Below are 18,121 nucleotides of genomic sequence, written 5' to 3'. Positions count from 1 at the left end.
CAATCAGCACTAGAGAAGTGGGAGGATTAAAATTTATAAAACTTTCTGCAGTTAAGTGAGAAGAGAGACAGAAGAAAAATTTGTGATAGTGTAGTATGAACATGTTAAGCTGGTTTTAGGGAACAGTCACTCACAACAACATCGAGATTGGGGCTACTGATTGGATGGATGGATCATAGAGAAGGCTGCAGCCTGTAGGGCTGTGATGAAAAAATCACAATAGGACGTATGGAGCTGCAGGAGGACTACAGACAGTAAGCAGCAAGGTAGAAAGCACTACAGCCACCACCCTCAGGACTGGACTTTGATTGCATTGCCCAGAAATGTGCCTTTATCATTTATGAATGTTGAACTGTCATGCTTTGGAGGAAGTAAAAGTGAATTTCCCGATCCTGACTGTCTGGATTCTTTCTTTTATTGGGATTTGCACTACACCATACCACCACACAAGGGAGCAGAGACCAGCCATTTGCTATCACCCTGTATTTCCCTTTACATGTAGCTGGTTGGGGAGAGGTAACACTGTAACAGCCACTGTAGAGCAAAGATCCAACCGCCCTAAATATCATCCCCATAGTTTAGCACTATATGGCCACCCCAGGGGGGATTTCTAAAGATACATTGCACTATACAATATGTAGAAAAACAAATAAATGCTCTATTACTTTTCTACAGACTTATATCTAATTAAAAAATGAAAATCAATTACTTGAGACATTCCTTTATTTTTCTTTCTTGTGTTATTTCCATATCTGTACTAACTGGGAGAGCATTCAAGAAGAGACTGGTCAAGTGCTGAGGAGCTTGCAAGTGCCCATTGTTTATAATAAAATGGTGGAATCCACTTTATGTTTGTGATGAGTTCTTAAAATGCCACTTTTTTCTTGTGTTATGAAGCAATGCCCCCCTAACCATAGAAGTCATCCTCCTGTACACTGCTGCCACTCCTTTATGAAAATAACTACTAATGGAGGAGCACCCGATGCCACGCCACCCATCATACTACCAACACTGTACTCAAGAGGTCAGTGACCTTAAACATGGCACTGTCCTAGGATGCCACTTTTTGCCACAAGTAAATTTGTGAAACGTATGGTCTACTAGATCTGCCCCAAGCTGGCGTAGATCTCAGCTGTAATTTGCACTAGTTTCTGGTGTGCATTATTGAAAATCTAATGGCCAGAAGAAGCCAAGCCCTCTAACACTAAGCCCCACCTACTTATTTTTAAAAAGTGTCGCAGACTGTGTTAACCTTAAGAAAGGCACAATTTTTGGCAATTGCGCATAAATCTTATATATTCTACATAGAAAACGATAGTAAGGTTTCAATATCGGGGCAAGAAAGCCTAGTGATGTATCAAGGAGCATCCTGGAGACATGCTATCCAACTCTAATTCCTCTGTCCAGCTGCTATGAAATGCAGGTTTGCTGATGATAATTATTCCAATGCCCCATTTTTTATAACATAATTGAATCCATAAGATTTCCTGTTCTCAGTTGAGTAGTGAGAGTACTGAGGTGCAGTCCAACAGGATAAAGGTTAGTTTTAGGATGACCCGTAAGGTTAGTTTCAGGATGACCTGTAATAGTAAATCTATGGAACTGTGTATTTCTTGTCTAGAATATCAAATTATTTGCTTGAAATAGAATGATTTTTAAATGTTTACTTTGTATGAAACGTAGTAAGAAAAGACTAAGCCCTAATATATGATATTACATCTATAGGCTAAGTAAAACAGAAGACATCTACTTGCTTATTGTTACTGTCGATACACTTCTCAATCTGTACATACCGCTGTCCTCTGTTTATTCTTGAGGGCGGCTATGTATATTCAATGATATACAATATTCAGATTGTAAATATGCTAATAGTCCACTTTAGTAGTAAAAGATTGGAAGCCAAAGTTTGTAAAGATAGTTTCCTTGCTCAGTAAACTTTTAGCTAGTTGGGGTGGCCAAATACACTAGATGGAGATTAGCCAAAGATGCTGATCTCAGCAGATCTGGCACAGCAAATAATGTGTATGGAGGCTTCCTCGAGGAAATAAGGCACACCAAGAGAGATCATTTATAAAGGGTTGCACTTATTCCCATCAATGTCCTAAAATTACTGGTGGCTTGATACACCAGAGAAGGATGTTTTTGGAGAGCCATGAATGAGTTTACTGTAGCTAGCACCATGCTGTTAGGGGACTTATATACTATTTTGATAGCACCCCGCTGTTGGGTGGCCTATATAATGTTCTTGCAGTGGGCCATCAGTTGTTAGTGTTTGCCCTTGACACATAATTCATGTTAACCATAAATAGTTTATTTCTGTAGAAACACAATGCGGCTTGGTTCAGTAAAGTCAAGCTTGGACTGGCCCACAGGAAAGCAAGTGAATCCCCCATTGGGACCTGAGCCATGGTGGGCGCCCAGGCCCCATTCCCCGCACAAGCTGCATACAGCATCTGCACATATTAAATAAATGCAAGTCTACCAATTCCTTCCTGCTGCATTCTTTATATACTTCAGTGGACCCAGGGCCGCATGCAAACTCAGCCACCTTTCAATTGAAATATATAGAGAATGCAGAGGAGAATGGGGGTCAGGTAATATTTGCATGTATTTGTATAGGGGCCCACCAGAGTGAATTTTACTGGTGGGCCCTGGGCACGCCAGTCCAACATGGAATCAAAGTTTACACTTTTGCAGCAATAGCTTAACAGATGGGCTAGAAGAAAAAAATCAATTTATCAAGGCGTGTTATGGCTGTGAAGAGCAGCCCAAATGATGGGCCATTCTAACAGCAGTGATATAATAGGGTATTGTTGTTTGTATAGAATGGGTATATTAGATTGCCGTATTGCTAAAGACATGCATTAATTATAATGATAAACTGGCCACACCCACTTTGGATAAGTGTCTTCCAAAAGTGACTTCCATTGAAACCTATTCATTATCTGTACCTGAGTTAATCACTGGATGAAACAATACAGATTCAATCCCATTTATTATAAATGCTGTCAGTAAAGTCATCTATGTAGCCGGTCACTCACCTCCTTAGCGTCCTGTAATCCTTCTCTACAGAAATCTTCGGCAAATCTCAGCCAGCATATCCAATGTGATATATTGCTTCCACAAATAAATTCCAAGCATAGCTAAAAACCATACAATGATACAGGATCCATAATATACCTAGAATTCGAAAATTTGCCCCATCTGAGTGTCGAACAAGAATTTTCCTGACACAGCACCGGGTTTCACATAGGATTTGGAGATTGACACAGCTAGCACAGATAGAGTTACCATTATCCTTTCACCTGAGAAGAGGCTTATGAGGCTCATGAATATGCAAAAGAGACCGTCTACTACTAATAGGGCTTTAATATTCCCTTCCCTGAGTGACCAAGATCTTTGACTGCCATCTGTGGAAGTGCAGATATACCACCCACAAGAGTCACCTAATTGTCATAAAACACCATGCAGCCGGCCGTGCAAAGGAGGAAAGGAAATTGTAAATGTTTCTTATGCTAAGGAGGCACAGAAAATCCTTTGGGGCTTTCATAAATCTAATGACTCACTTTTGGGTCTAAATTTTATGAACTGGCTTGACTTTAATAATAGTCACCTTTATGTACAAAGGCATACATATTCTGCAACATTTTATCAATATGCTTGTATTATGAATATTTACTTGAATTTGATACATTTTACTCTGCATTTCCAATACAAATAGTGTAAATGGATAGACATACATTAAAGGAGTTATCCAGCGTTAGAAAAACATGGCTGCTTTTTTCCGAACACAGCGCCACCCTTGTCCATATGGTTGTGTGTGGCGTTGCAACTCAGACAATTAACAGGATTTTATACATTAAAGTAACAAGTTGAGTTGTAATTGAAATATGTCCACTATGTAATCTATGCAATAACAAGTGCCACATTTCATGATATCATTATCCAGTCTAAAGGATATACGGTAGATACATATCTAATGAGTACGTCTGTGCTCATTACGGTAATTATATCATTAAAGTGTTATTAACCCAATAACTGATGGTAACAGTATCTGATATTGCTACAAATGTTTTGTCAGCTTGTAACCTTGGCAGACAGGAATGGCGCTAACATTGGATTATGCTTACACCAGGTTAATAATCTGTTCCTTTATCTTGCTTGCTCAGCTCTCAGTAATGCCACTTCATCCTATTAGTTGTATCTCTATCCCTATATATTCCCATAAACATGACATTGAGTAGTGTATAACTATGCTGAATGTGGACCAGATCTACTGTCTAATGCAAGGATATTTAGATGGAGGCAAAATGATACAAAAATGTATCACATGACCTTATGGGGTTTACAGAAGTACTCCTGGTTAATTTAAGCAACAATAACAAAAAGTTCAATAAGGGCGCCTACCCACTTGCGTTGCCAAATTTTCACGCGTTTTTTGCAGCCCTCCATTGACAATCATGGGTGCATTAAGAGAAAAATAAGGAGACATATGCAACTGACAGTTCCTATGTGAAAAGACCCTACGAAACTGAAAAAAAACCCCAGATGGACAAGAACACATTCTATACTAATTGCTCTTGAGAAAAAACGCAAAACATCACAGGAAAAAAAAATCGCAAGTGGGTAGGCACCCTAAAACGAATAAAAACCAACAAATTTTCATATTGTAGGTGGGGGGGGGGGTAAATTCCACTGCAGTGAGTCACTGGACACAGTACTTGTTACTTTACATGTGTTCAATTAGGCCAACATCACATCGGCCGTATATGCATGCGCAATATGCAGTGATTAGAACCCATTATTTTCAATGGGTTCACTCACATGCATGTATTTTTCCTCGGAGTGCTCAATTGCACGTGCAAAATGCTTGTAGATGCGCCATGTAATTGAGCAGGAAAAGAACACATCTTGAACTCATTAGACTGATTAGCCATTGCAATGGCTAGGAACATTGGTGCATATTTCTTTTTGTGCACGCGAATTTGCATGCCTTGCGTGAGCAAAGTGCAGGAAAATATATGCCCATGCGCACGCAAAAAAGCAATGTTCTTCCTCAAACACACAGCGCTCATAAATACGCGTACACTCATGTAAAGCCGGCCTTGCATGGTATTCAGTGACATTATTGCATTTGATGTATGCAGCTCTTAGACTCCATGTAGAAGCTCATTTTAACAACTTTAGGGTGCATTCACACGAACGTATATCGGCTTGGTTTTCACGCCGAGCTGATATATGTCGTGCTCATGTGCAGGGGGGGGGGAGGATGGAAGAGCCAGGAGCAGGAACTGAGCTTCCGCCCCCTCTCTGCCTCCTCTCCGCCCCTCTGCACTATTTTTTTTTTTTTTTTAAATGAATTTTTATTGAAATTTTCACAATAAAAGACAAAAGAGAATTTTACAGCGTAGCGTACATATGTAGAACTGTAGACAAGGATAAACATATGCATTAACAATCTGCTATATCTAGGCATTACCGCGGGGCATGTACAGTATCTTTGGGTTAAGAAAGAGAAAGAGGGAATCATCAGGTCTCAACCGAGGCCAGTATTGTGAGTAATTATTGCAAGAAGGACCTGTTCAAACAGAGCATACTGTGGAATGGGAAGGGTTAAGAGAGGATGGGTGAGGGGGGGGGGGGGGGACGAGGGAGGGTGAGGGGAGAGTGAGCTCCCGAGAGGGGGGAAGGTTATTTCCAACTTTGAGGCTCTCACCACCTGCACCCCCAATGACGTTCCCGATGTCAGCTTCGTTCTAAGCCAGTAATGGAGAAGGAGGGAGAAGAAGGGTTCAGCGCAAGGACCCTCTGGAGCCAGTAGGGCTAAGGTTGAACCTGAGCTGTGAGGGATAGTGAGGCTGTCTCCCTCCTGTGTGTGAGCCAGGGCAATATTCCCTTCTCAGCCCAACTGCTGCATGTCGCCGGCACTGGGAGACCCTCCGACCACGTCACTCCTAATAGCCCGCCATGGGCTCCAGATTTTTAGAAAATTATCATGGGTCCCCTTAGACCAACTGGAGAGCTCTTCCAAGTTCGCCAAAAGATCCGCTCTGTCCCTCCAGAGAGTCAGAGTAGGAGCATCTTGCTGCTTCCACATCAGAGGGATCAGGACTTTCGCTGTATCGATCAAAAGGGCAATCAGTTTGTGTTTACGAGGGTGAAAGGCAGGGGATGGCCTCCACAGAAGAACCACCTCAGGGGAGAGCACCAGATTAGGGAAAAGCTTTTTCAGCACCATCTCTATGCCCCTCCAGAAAGCCTCTGCACTATTTGCAATGGAAGGAGGTGGGATGGGGGCGGGGCTAATTCGCAGACCTTAGCCCCGCCCCATCCCGCCTCCTTTCATTGCAAATAGTGCAGAGGGGCGGAGAGGAGGCAGAGAGGGGGCGGGAGCTCAGTTCCTGCTCCTGGCTCTTCCATCCCCCCCCCCCTGCACACGAGGACAACGTATATCGGCTCGGCATGAAAACCGAGCCGATATACGTTCATGTGAATGAACCCTTAAATAATTGTCCGGTTGTAAATTATTAATGGCCTATCTGCAGGATAGGTCATCAGTAGTAGATCAGCAGTTGTCTACTGCTTGGGAACCCCACTGATCAGCTGTTCACTGGGTAGGTATGCAAGTAAACTAAGCGGATTTCTGCAAGAAGCAGACAGCTCCATTCTCACTGCAGTGGTCAGGTTTGGTATTGCAGGCAAAGTTCCGATTAGGCCTCGTTCACACGAGTGCTGTTTTAGCGCGGTATAGGTACAGGAAATAATCATGACTATACTGCGCTAAAAATCCTGGGAACGGGCAGCTGCTCCAGTAGGAGAGAGAGAAGAGAAGAAGCCCCGCAGGGCTTCGGGATTTTCCCATAGCAGGGAGAGAGCAGGGGTATGTGGCGCAGCGTTCAGAAGGCGAGCAGTTTTTTGTGACACTCATCTGCTTTTCGTTGACGCTGTATTAATTTTTGGCGGTTTTTAGATAGTGTTGAGGGATTTCGGCATGCATTTCTTTAAGATTGGAGTGGCCACGACGGCGGACGCGTGTCGCATGAGCGTGAAAGAAGTTACAAGGTTGGTGGAAGCCAAAGGCGTATAGGTCGTATGCATGTTCAGATTTGAAGATACTGTGAGGCTTTTGTTGTTCAAGAGATATCGGTTATGCGGTTCTTGTTCTTGTTGGTTATGCATTGACAGCCGAAGATGACCGGCATGTGTGGATAATCGGCCATTCGTTTATTTATTGGGCCTGAAGGAGAGCGGCAGTGCGGCCAACAGGTTGGGCCTGGATAATGTGACAGTGCATTGGCATGCAATAAGGGGTCTTCAGTGGTCTAGGCTGCTTCAAGAGGGTCACAAATCAGCAGGTGGTTTCCCCGTGGACTGATTTTGAAGAGTGAAATGGTACGAAGTGCTGGTGCTGATGAAACAGGACATTTTGCGCTTTCCGACACGTTTCTAAAGAGCTGGTATTGGTATGGCCAGACATAAGTGGATTGAAGGGTATGGAGACAAGAAACCCAGAAGCTATAGGTAGCTATAGATAGAGTGAGGAAACGGTTGAATGCAAACATATCTAAATTTGTGCAGTCAGTGGAGGGTATAGCGGCGAGGCATTGGGAACCAGAAGGTATTGGGATGTTATTAGGGAGGTTGGGGTTCAGGTAAATGACATAGGGTTACATATAATTTTATCGGGTTTACAGGATGGGTTGGAGGCAGTGTTGGTGCTGGCAGGTGGGGTGGGGCAGAGTGCAGCGTAGGGTTTACGCTGCATCCTTGGTGGCGGTTATTGCTTTCCATGCCAGCAGTTGGATTAGGAGAAGGGTGATTCACTAGCCTGAGTTAGATCGGGCCTTTCCAACACCTTTCGGACTCGGGGGTGCTTTCAAGCATTGGAAGTGTTAGAGGGTTAAAGTTTTTGATAAACTTTTTTATAAAGTTTAGAAAATTGTTAAGAATGGTTGGTTAATAAAGGTGTGGACTACCCCACTTAAAAAGCCAATTTTTGTGTGGAGTTTTTCATTTAGGGCTATTTCAGACGACCGTATATCGGCTCGGTTTTCACGCCGAGCCGATATACGGTGTCCTTGTCTGCAGGGGGGGAGGATGGAAGAGCCGGGAGAAGGAACTGAGCTCCCACCCCTTCACCACCCCTCGCCACTATTTGCAATATTGCAAATAGTGGAGAGGGGGCGGGAGCTCAGTTCCTGCTCCTGGCTCTTCCATCTTCCTCCCCCTGCAGACAAGGACACCGTATATCGGCTCGGCGTGAAAACCGAGCCGATATATGGTCGTCTGAAAAAGCCCTTAGAGTAAGAGGGGAGCAGATTGGAAGAACGGGTATGGGTCACCGCAGTCCATTTTTTTGGGCAAGTGTGATTTTTAAACCTGGTTTTTTTGTACAGCACACATATGACTGAAGACTTGCACCCCAAAATGTATACCCCTGTTTGTCCTGTGTTCAGAAACATACCTATTTTGGAACCAATCTACTTACTGGATACATGGCTAGGCCTATAATGGAGGGAACACCCATTGACTTTCAGGGCACAACTGAATAAATTCCAGGCCCCATTGCACACTTGTACGGAAAAAAAATTGAGTCCCTAAAAAGAATTCACCCCCACCCTTTTTGGCATTACCTAAAACTTAGATAAAAGTAATAATGTAAACTGTGTGGTATGTCTGAAAACAGGAGTAATTACAGAGGTCTGGCTGGGATGGGCACATGGGGCAATAAAATCAGGTATCCCTACTCCTGCCATTCTTTTTTGAGGGGTATTTCTTGACCTTAGCGATAGGAATGGGATATAAAGTGGCACTTCTTCAGCCCCTTGTCAGCCCCTTGTCCACGGACTTGTATATGCCGGCGGTAAACCGCCGGCGAATCACGCTAGCCGACGCTTTCCATAGCATTGCTATGGAAAGCGCCGACCCCTGTCCACGAGCGGAGAATCATTGCATGCTGCAAATTACCCTGATTCTCCGTGGCCAACCTATCTATCAGATAGGGCTGACTGGCAGAGATTCGGCGGCGTCTCCCACGGCGGAGATCTGCCGCGGGACTTCGCAAGGCCGTGGACACCCGGCCTTAAGCTTGCTGAGGTGCGGCGGTCTCACACAGAAGGCATTCAACAACGCATGTTTGCATACCCCAATGCAAGTCTATGAGGATCATGCTGTCCGTATTATGCATACATGTAATGTGGATGGCAGATATGCCCGTGTGAGGGATCCCTGACTGATACTGTGGCAGTCTTCTACTCAGAAGCCCTTCTGGACTGACATTGTGAGCCTCATTTATCAATTAAGAAAACTGTTGCCCATAGCAACCAATCACAGCTCAGATTTTTGAAATTGCTGAGGTAAAATGAAAGCTGCGCTGTGATTGGCTGCTATGGGCAACAAAGACAGTATTGATAGATGAGGTCCAGATTTACCTCATCTACTCCCTCACTTTTGTCTTCATGACACCTGCTAGTTGTCTTTGGAGTCACTTCCCTCTACATCCAGCCTGCTAGATGTAGTACTGGCTGGATGTAGCTCTTATGTACGCCATGTGTGAAACCAGCCAGGAATGTAATTAAAGGCTCAGGGGTCCGGGTGCAAAAGTTCGGTTGAGCCCCTTCCATTTGTACCCATACCCAGAGGCGTAACTTGAAGCTCCTGGGCCCCAATGCAAAGTTTGTAACAGGGCCCCCCACCTAAAAGGCTGGATTCACACAGGGCGGATTTGCTGCGGTTTTGCCGCGGTTTGCCGTTGCATATCCGCACTGCGGCAAAACTGCTGCGTTTGCAGTGCAATGCAGTACAGATGTGTTTGGGCAAAAAGCTGTTCTCACAGGGCGGATTTTTTCCGCTCTGCCACAGTGTGGAAATGCAGCTGCAGTGCGGTTTTTCAAGATGCAGCATGTCCATTCTTTTGACTTTTCCGAAGCGCTTTTTTGTCCATAGACCTCTATGGAAGCAGCAAAATCCGCTGCAAAAGTAAAAAAAACGTTGTGGAAAAAAACACTTGCGGATCTTTCCGCAAGACAACAATAACCTTTGGAGCGGTTTTGCCGCAGAAGCAGTTCTTCTACGGTAAAACCGTAACGGAAAAAACGCTGCAAAACCGCAACAAATCCGCCCTGTGTGAACCCAGCCTAATGCTTTATTCATAGTACTGGACTCCCTATATGGAGAACAGAGGCCTTATGGGCCCCCTAAGGCTCCTGGGCCCAGGTGCAACCGCATCCCCTATAGTTAAGCCCCTGAAACCAGCCATAGAATACACTCCATTGGGATTTAAGCTTGCCTCAGTAGAACCACAGGTGGTCTGTCTTAGGGTGCATTCACACGAACGTATATCGGCTCGGTTTTCACGCCGAGCCGATATATGTCGTCCTCATCTGCAGGGGGGGGGGGATGGAAGAGCCCGGAGCAGGAACTGAGCTCCCGCCCCCTCTCTGCCTCCTCTCCACCCCTCTGCACTATTTGCAATGAGGAGAGGCGGGACGGGGGTGGGGCTAATTCGCAGAACTTAGCCCCGCCCCCGTCCGCCTTCTTTCATTGCAAATAGTGCAGAGAGGGTGGAGAGGAGGCAGAGAGGGGGCGGGAGCTCAGTTCCTGCTGCTGGCTCTTCCATCCTCCCCCCCTGCAGATGAGGACGACGCATATCGGCTCGGCGTGAAAACCGAGCCGATATACGTTCGTGTGAATGCATCCTAAAGAGGACAAAATTTGGACCCTAAGAACCCCTCCAGATGGGCGTAAGTATTTTTGCATAAGCCTCAGCTCAACGTTTTTGCTCTATGTACAAGATTATAATTGTGCACATATCGGCGGATTTTACCGTACTTTTTGTGCTCGTAGGGCATGGTTTTTGCACATGGGACGCAACCCTGCCCGATTTAAATGCTTATTTAGCCTAATGAGTTCCAGCTGTATTCTTTTTTTAATTAAACTGCGCAGCGTATTGATTATCTATGCGAGCTATACACACACATTTACGCACCTCCCAAAGACTGCTATGGGGACCTTTGGTGCACAAATGCACGCAAAATAGAGCATATCCAAAAAAACCTGAAAATGTGTACAAATCCACTAATATCAATGAGTTCTATTATCTGCCTATGGGCGCCTGCACACGAGCGGAAATTCCGCGTCGGGATTTCCGCCGCTGGAAGCCTGCATAGGATCCGACCCGCCGTCTGCAGCGGCCTATTGCAAGTGCAAATTTTTCATGTGCAAATATACACAAATACGTCCGTGTAAAGGAGCCCGAAGATCAGATTCACACGACCGAACGCAGTGAAAAGAACCCATGGATTTTAATGAGTTCCTTTACAGGCGTCTATTTTGCGTGCGCAATTCTGTTCAGCATGTTCTATTTTTCTGCACATTTGTGCAAGAAAATTGAACATATGAAACTAATTAGGCTAATTAGCCATTTCAATGTGTGGGACAGTGGCCGAGCTTATTTTCGTGCACGATATGCGCATGCAAAAATTACTGGAAAAACCGCGGTTGCACGTGCAAAAGTGCAACAACTGATGTGCAAAAACGCAACGCAATTACGCATGCGCTCCTGTGAATATGGCCTACATGCAGCGTGTTTGCAAGCACAAGAAAACCCGCAGGCATGGTCTCGTACAATGAAATTAGCCCAATCAGTTTCATATGTTCTATTTCTCTGTGCAAGAATATAGAACATGTTTATTTTTGAAACACGTGAAACTGGCCCGTGGCTGGTTAGAAAATGCCTTCACACGCCATAATTCCAGTAATAGAGTTAGTCGGTGCCCCGGCCTAGAACGTTTCTGCAGAGGTGCGTGTAGTTCGCCTGATCAGCTTGTACGATCACAGCCGGGGATCTAAGATCTCTGCAGCACGGTTTTATTTCCAGATCTCTCATATAACATAAAGTACATATAATAAGTGCATTATTCTTTCTTTATGCATGCATTATTCTCAGAGCAGTTGTTATACAGCCTTGGACAGCAGGTGGCGCTCCATAATCATATTCACTTTTTAAAAAAAACTATATTTCTAGTTATTGGTCCTTTAACATCATTTACATGTGAATTTATTAATTTTGCATAAAAAAGTAACCCCAATGAATCACGTGTAAACCGCATATAGATGGAATTGTCAAGCGCTGGCACAGACAACTGAACGCCCCTGCGCAAAGTATGGGAGCCCAATCAGACAGCAAACGTGCACCTTACATTTTATGGTGTTTCACTAACCCCTGGTGTCTTCCTTTAACCCCTTAGGCCTCACGTCCATGGGCATAACTGTATTGCGGATCACCCACGGATCCCCCACACAGGCAGTCCACAGTTCAATATGCCCATAGACTATCATTGGGCATCGGCAGGAAATTAAATACCTGCAGATGTCATTCTTATCTGGCTTGCGGATCCCACACACGGGTAAAAAAGTGCAGCATGCTCCATTTTCTGCAGATTCCCACACAGACGGCTCCCATTGAAGTCAATGGAAGTCATTGTATCTGCGGGAACGCAGGAGATTTGAAAAGAAAAAAATGCACTGTGCATGCACACTGCACGCAGACTCTGTAGTACAAAAGAAAAGAAAATCCGGCGGGGACGGAGAAGACCCATTCTGCATCTGGACAGCGGAGCTAGGCTCCGTACCCTCCCCGCCCCTTGTCCGCAGCCAGCAATGTGAGGAGGCGGGACCAGGCGGCGCTTAGCTTTGCCTCCATCCAGCCCCCTTCCATTGCAAAGAGCGAGCAGGAAGGAAAGCACCTCTGGCCGCATCCAACGTATTCTGGCCCAAAAGATAGTTCCAGGACTATCTTTTTGGCCCAACGTAAAAACGCCCGGCGTTATTTTGGCCTGGCCAGGCACTTTTACGTCTCAGGAATACGGCCATGTAAGCTGATGCATTAGAATCCAATGCATCAGATCACAGCGTATGTCGGCCTGCCATGAAAATGGCTGGCTGATATACCCTTCTGGAAAAAAAAAGCCGAAAGCACAGCAAACTAGGATATAAAAACACTATGGGATGGCCACTAAGGGGTTAAAAACCTTCCGTGGACATATGCTAAATGGCAATGCTTTTCATTGGACACATGCTGCAGTAATAGCGCACTGATCATTGCTAATCGGTTAGTAAAACAATTGGGCTCTCATGGGTTCATTCTCCTTTTTGATTTTCTGCGAAATTTGCGCACCCATGGGCCCCATAGAAATCTATGGGGGGAGGAGGTGCAAATGCAAGTGCAATACACAGTGGGGTGCGCGAAACACAGCACAAGACAATTGGGAAAAGAACACCTGAACCTCACTAGGCTAAATAGCTTTTTAAATCAGGGGATTGTCCTGCACCCATGCCAACATGCCCTGCGTGCGCAAAAAGTACAGTAAAATGTCCAAATACGTGCACAAATGGCTCATACATAGTACAAATGCATTTGTCTGAAGGAGCCCTTATCCTTGCAACCTGTCCTCTGTCTCCTTCTTGAACAATGTGTCCACCTTGAACTGTCCTCCCACCTAGTTTTGGGACAGAAAATAGACTTCTATATGAAAGTGTGAAGTATAAAAAAAATACATCCCCGGCTCCCCATCGCCTCCCTGAACAGCACCATAACTTCGCTTATGGAGTTGTTCCCTTTAGAGCCTCGTTCACACGAGTGCTGTTTTAGCGCATTACAGGCGCATGGAAAGATTGCGTCTAATAGAAGCAATGGTTTTCTATAGAACCGTTCCGATGAAGGGATTTTAGTCATGCAAAAAGCTGGCACCTAACAAAGATAGGACATGTGTGACTACAATGCCCGCATCTAAGGGCTCTTTCACATAAGCGTATTGTTCATCAGTATTGAGCCAAAACCAGAAGTGGAGAGAAACTATAATGGAAAGATTTGCATTTCTTCCGTATTTTGGACCCACTCCTGGTTTTGGCTCACAAAATACCGATGAAAAATACGCCCGTGTGAATAAGGCCTAAGGTCCGTGCTGCGAGTAAAGATAGGATCTGACTAGAGATGAGCGAACATACTCGGTTCGGGTGTTTTTGCACTCGAGCACCGCTTTTTCGAGTAACTGACTACTCGGACGAAAAGATTCAGGGGGCACCGGGGGTGAGCGGGGGGTTGCAGAGGGGAGTGGGTGGGGGGGAGAGAGAGCTCCCCCCTGTTCCCCACTGCTACCCCCCGCTCCACCACGCCGCCCCCCGGCGCCCCCCGAATCTTTTTGTCCGAGTAGTCAGTTACTCGAAAAAGCGGTGCTCGAGTGCAAAAACACCCGAAAAGAAAAGGGCCGGAACGTGCCGCGAGGGGCATATACGTGTAGGCCCTGCATGACAGGGTTTACCGGGAACAAGAAAGTTAGGATAGGGTTAACTGTAAAGGTGAGGGGAGTGATTGTTAGGAAGTAGTTTAAAGGGATTGGTTAGTGAGAAAAGAGGGGGGGGGGGAAATTGCAAGGGGGGGGGGTTAGTTATAAAAAGGGGCATTTGGGCGGGAGCGCCATCTTTTGAACGTTTCAGAGAGAGAGAAACGTTTCAGAGATAGTGAGAGAGAGAGAGAATAGATAGCGGAGCCGGTAGAGAAGTTTTATCGGCAGCGGAGCGGAGCTAGTGCTTGCGGAGGACCCAGCTGGGAAGAGCGGTAGCGGAGTGAGCGCCGAGTACAGAGAAGAACAGGTTACCGGGATGTCAGCGGTGGAAGCAGCCTTAGCGATCCTCCGGGCAGCGGCGGTGAATCATCCCCCGGGGTGGCTGCAGGCTCAGATGACAGGAGCGGAGAGAGGTGAGCCGGCAGCAGCCAGCGGAGACGGAGCCCCGGCAAGGCGCGCGCGTGCGCGCAGGACACGTCCTCCGGCTAGGTTAATAGCCGAGGAGGCGGAGCCCAGGACCCGGCGCAGGGTTAGGAGCCCCTCCGGGGACCCTCTGGCCGGTCGCTCATCACCCACAGCCAGGGTGGCTGGGGACAGACCGGCCAGGAGGAATCCAAGACAACGCCCGGGTCCAACGGCCGGCCGCAGGTCTCGCTCTCCTCGGGGGGCGGGGCTTGCCCGGCCAGACGCCATCTTAGACGGAGAGGACACGGCTACCCCCCAGGGTGAAGTGCCGGCCCGGGGGGGGGCCAGGCAGCGAGAGAGAGGTCGAAGCGCGGTGGGAGCCGTGCGTCGCTTTGAAAATCCGCCCAGGGCAACGGGGAGCTCGTCCGAGCGCCCCCAGGTTTCGGACTTGGTGCAGGGAGCAGGATTGTTTCATCAGCAGGAAGATCCGCCGAGGGCTACGGGGAGCTTGTCGGAGCGCCCCAGGGATTTATTTCCAGAAGTGCATTGCGAGGTGGCAGGAGGTAGTCGGCAGGTCAGGTCGGCCATCTTCGTGCCACTACCAGACGGGCGCCAAGTGGGCCCGGAGCAGTTAAACGATCCGGAGCAACGGCAGCGAGAGAGCCTTTTTCCCTACCAGCGGGACGAGACGGCGGCTGGCGCAAGTCGGGCGCAGGAACGACGACCGGATCCGCGGATGACGGCTGATGGGATCACAGCGCCCATGCGGCCCGGTGAGCATGAATGTTTAACACAATGCTATAATTTTGATGATATTAATCTGCCTAGAGGGAGCGGGGAGTTTATGTTAGGGGGGAGCGGGGGTAGTGCAGGTGGAGGTCAGCGGGAAGTTGAATTACGCTCGTTGTTAGGTAATATGAGGGAGATGTTGGTCCGCTGTGAGCAGGGCCTGGGTTTGGGGACTCAGACAGTTGCATCGCCAGTGGCGGCGTGGTTGTCTGAAGGGTCAAGAGGTGTTTCACAAGGAAGTGGCGCGGTAGGTGGGAGTCAAGGGGTGACTACAGGATCCGCGGTGTCGGGGGTGACGGTAGGAATTCAGACGGAGAAAGATGGGGACGCGATCCGACTGGACGATAAGGCCAGGGGTGAAGTCTATGTCTGTTTTGAGGGGCCCCTAGGGGCCCATCTAAAGAAGGAGGTTCGCGAGAAAATCTGGAGAGATGAATATGTAGAGATTTTTTCCCTCTTACCTTTGGAAAAGTTTAACTTGGACAAAGGAAAAAGGACTGAGTCTAAGAAGGAGGACGAAGAAAAGAAACGGTGGCGGTTGATTCCGCAAACGTTTCAAAACTGGTTGCAAGCTTTTGCGATTTTGGCTAGTGTGATAGGCGAAAAAGCCCCGGAGAATTGTTCGGGCCTTTTTTGTTATTTAGATGCGATAGCAGAAGCGTATCGCACGTATGGCGGGCAGACATGGCTTCGTTATGACGAACAGTTTCGTCAACGAAAGGCGGTCAGGCCAAGCATACAGTGGGATAATAAAGACATTGGTCTTTGGTTAAGGGTGATGGCCCCGGTCAGGTACGGGCATCCTTTTCAAGGTGGGGCCGGCGGGGTCGGCGTTGGATCAGGGGGAGGAACGGGACAGCAGGTGGGCCAACAAAATGTTAAGAAGCCCGGCGTGTGTTGGGCATTTAATGAGGGGAGATGTAAGTTTGGGGCCACCTGTCGATTCAAGCACGTCTGCTCAGTTTGCGACGGAGTGTCGCACGGAGCAGCGCGTTGTTTTAAAAGAGACAAGGCCAGAAGTGCCGGTAGTGGTGGAAAAAGGGATGACGCCGGTGATGTTACAAAGGATGGCTCCTTATCTAAGTAGATATGGGAACCGGGAGAAAAGTTCTTTATTGTTTGATGGTTTTGATGTTGGTTTTCGTATTCCCCCTCCGGGGCATGTAGTTCCTGTTACGTTAAGGAACCTGAAGTCAGCGTTGTTGCACAAGGAGGTGGTAAAAGAAAAGTTGGAGAAAGAGGTACGATTAGGGAGAATGGCGGGCCCCTTTTTAGCTCCACCATGGGACGATTTGATTGTGTCACCGCTTGGGGTGGTGCCGAAAAAAGAGCCGAACAAGTTTCGGCTTATTCAGCATCTATCCTATCCAAAAGGGGCCTCGGTCAATGATGGGATTGACCCCGAGCTGTGTTCGGTGGATTATACCTCATTTGACACAGCGGTTAAGTGGGTTCAAAAGTTCGGTAAGGGAGCTTTGTTGGCCAAGACCGATATCGAATCGGCTTTTCGTTTGCTGCCGGTTCATCCGGAAAGTTGCAAACTGCTGGGGTGTTTTTGGGAAGGGCAGTATTACGTTGACAGATGCTTGCCCATGGGTTGTTCTATTTCTTGTGCGTATTTTGAGATGTTCAGCACATTTTTGGAATGGGTGATGCATGAGGTGTCAGGGGCGCGTTCTATTATCCATTATTTGGATGATTTTTTATGCATTGGCGAGGCAGATTCGCCCATGTGTGGCAATTTGTTAGCAACGGTTCAATGGGTGGCCAATCATTTTGGCGTCCCATTGGCTCCTGAAAAGACGGAAGGGCCAACGACATCTTTAAGTTTTCTAGGGATTACAATTGATACCGAAGCAATGGAATTTAGGTTACCCACGGAAAAGTTAGAGGTCTTAAGGGAGGAATTGCAGAAGGCAAAGGCAGGGAAAAAGATTACATTGCAGCGGTTGCAGTCATTGTTAGGAAAGTTAAACTTTGCTGGGAGAATTATGCCCATGGGAAGAATATTTGGTAGAAGAATGGCACGAGCAACAGCAGGGGTTAAAAAGCCTCACCATTTTATAAGGGTGTCAAAGAGTTTGAAGGCTGATTTGGAGGTTTGGTTGTCCTTTCTGGAGAAGTACAACGGGAGGACCATGGTGATCGAGGAAGTGGACGATAGTGCAGTATGTGAGTTGTTCACTGATGCAGCGGGAAGCGCCGGTTTTGGCGCATTTTTCAGGGGTCAGTGGTGTGCGGAAGCTTGGCCAGAGGAGTGGATGACAGCGGGTTTAACAAAAAACCTAACGTTGCTTGAGTTGTTTCCGATTGTGGCTGCGGTAGTTATTTGGGGTGAATTTTTCAGAAACAAAAAAGTGATTTTTGGTTGCGATAACCTGGGGGTAGTGCAGGCTATTAATAAGGGATCGGCGTCTTCGGCTCCGGTTATTGATCTGTTGCGGCAATTGGTTCTGTCAGGGTTAACATTGAACGCTTGGTTTGTGGCTGAACACGTTCCTGGGGTAAAAAACTGCATAGCTGACTCACTCTCTCGCTTTCAGTGGGAGCGCTTTCGGACCCTGGTGCCAGAGGCGGATACG

At 47.0% G+C, this 18,121-nt stretch overlaps 1 protein-coding gene across 1 annotated transcript in view; it reads right to left on the bottom strand.

Moving 5' to 3' along the window:
• CNGA1 (cyclic nucleotide gated channel subunit alpha 1) overlaps positions 1-3,151 on the bottom strand; it is a 45,573-nt gene extending 42,422 nt beyond the window's left edge. The window contains exon 1 of the mRNA XM_066573117.1: positions 3,042-3,151. The gene's annotated coding sequence lies outside the window, so the exon portion shown is untranslated. The remainder of the gene's footprint in view (positions 1-3,041) is intronic.
• Positions 3,152-18,121: the final 14,970 nt, after the last annotated feature.

Source organism: Eleutherodactylus coqui, chromosome 7, assembly GCF_035609145.1.
Source record: "Eleutherodactylus coqui strain aEleCoq1 chromosome 7, aEleCoq1.hap1, whole genome shotgun sequence".
Classification (NCBI taxonomy): domain Eukaryota; kingdom Metazoa; phylum Chordata; class Amphibia; order Anura; family Eleutherodactylidae; genus Eleutherodactylus; species Eleutherodactylus coqui.
This window is presented reverse-complemented; position numbering and strand designations above follow the sequence as displayed.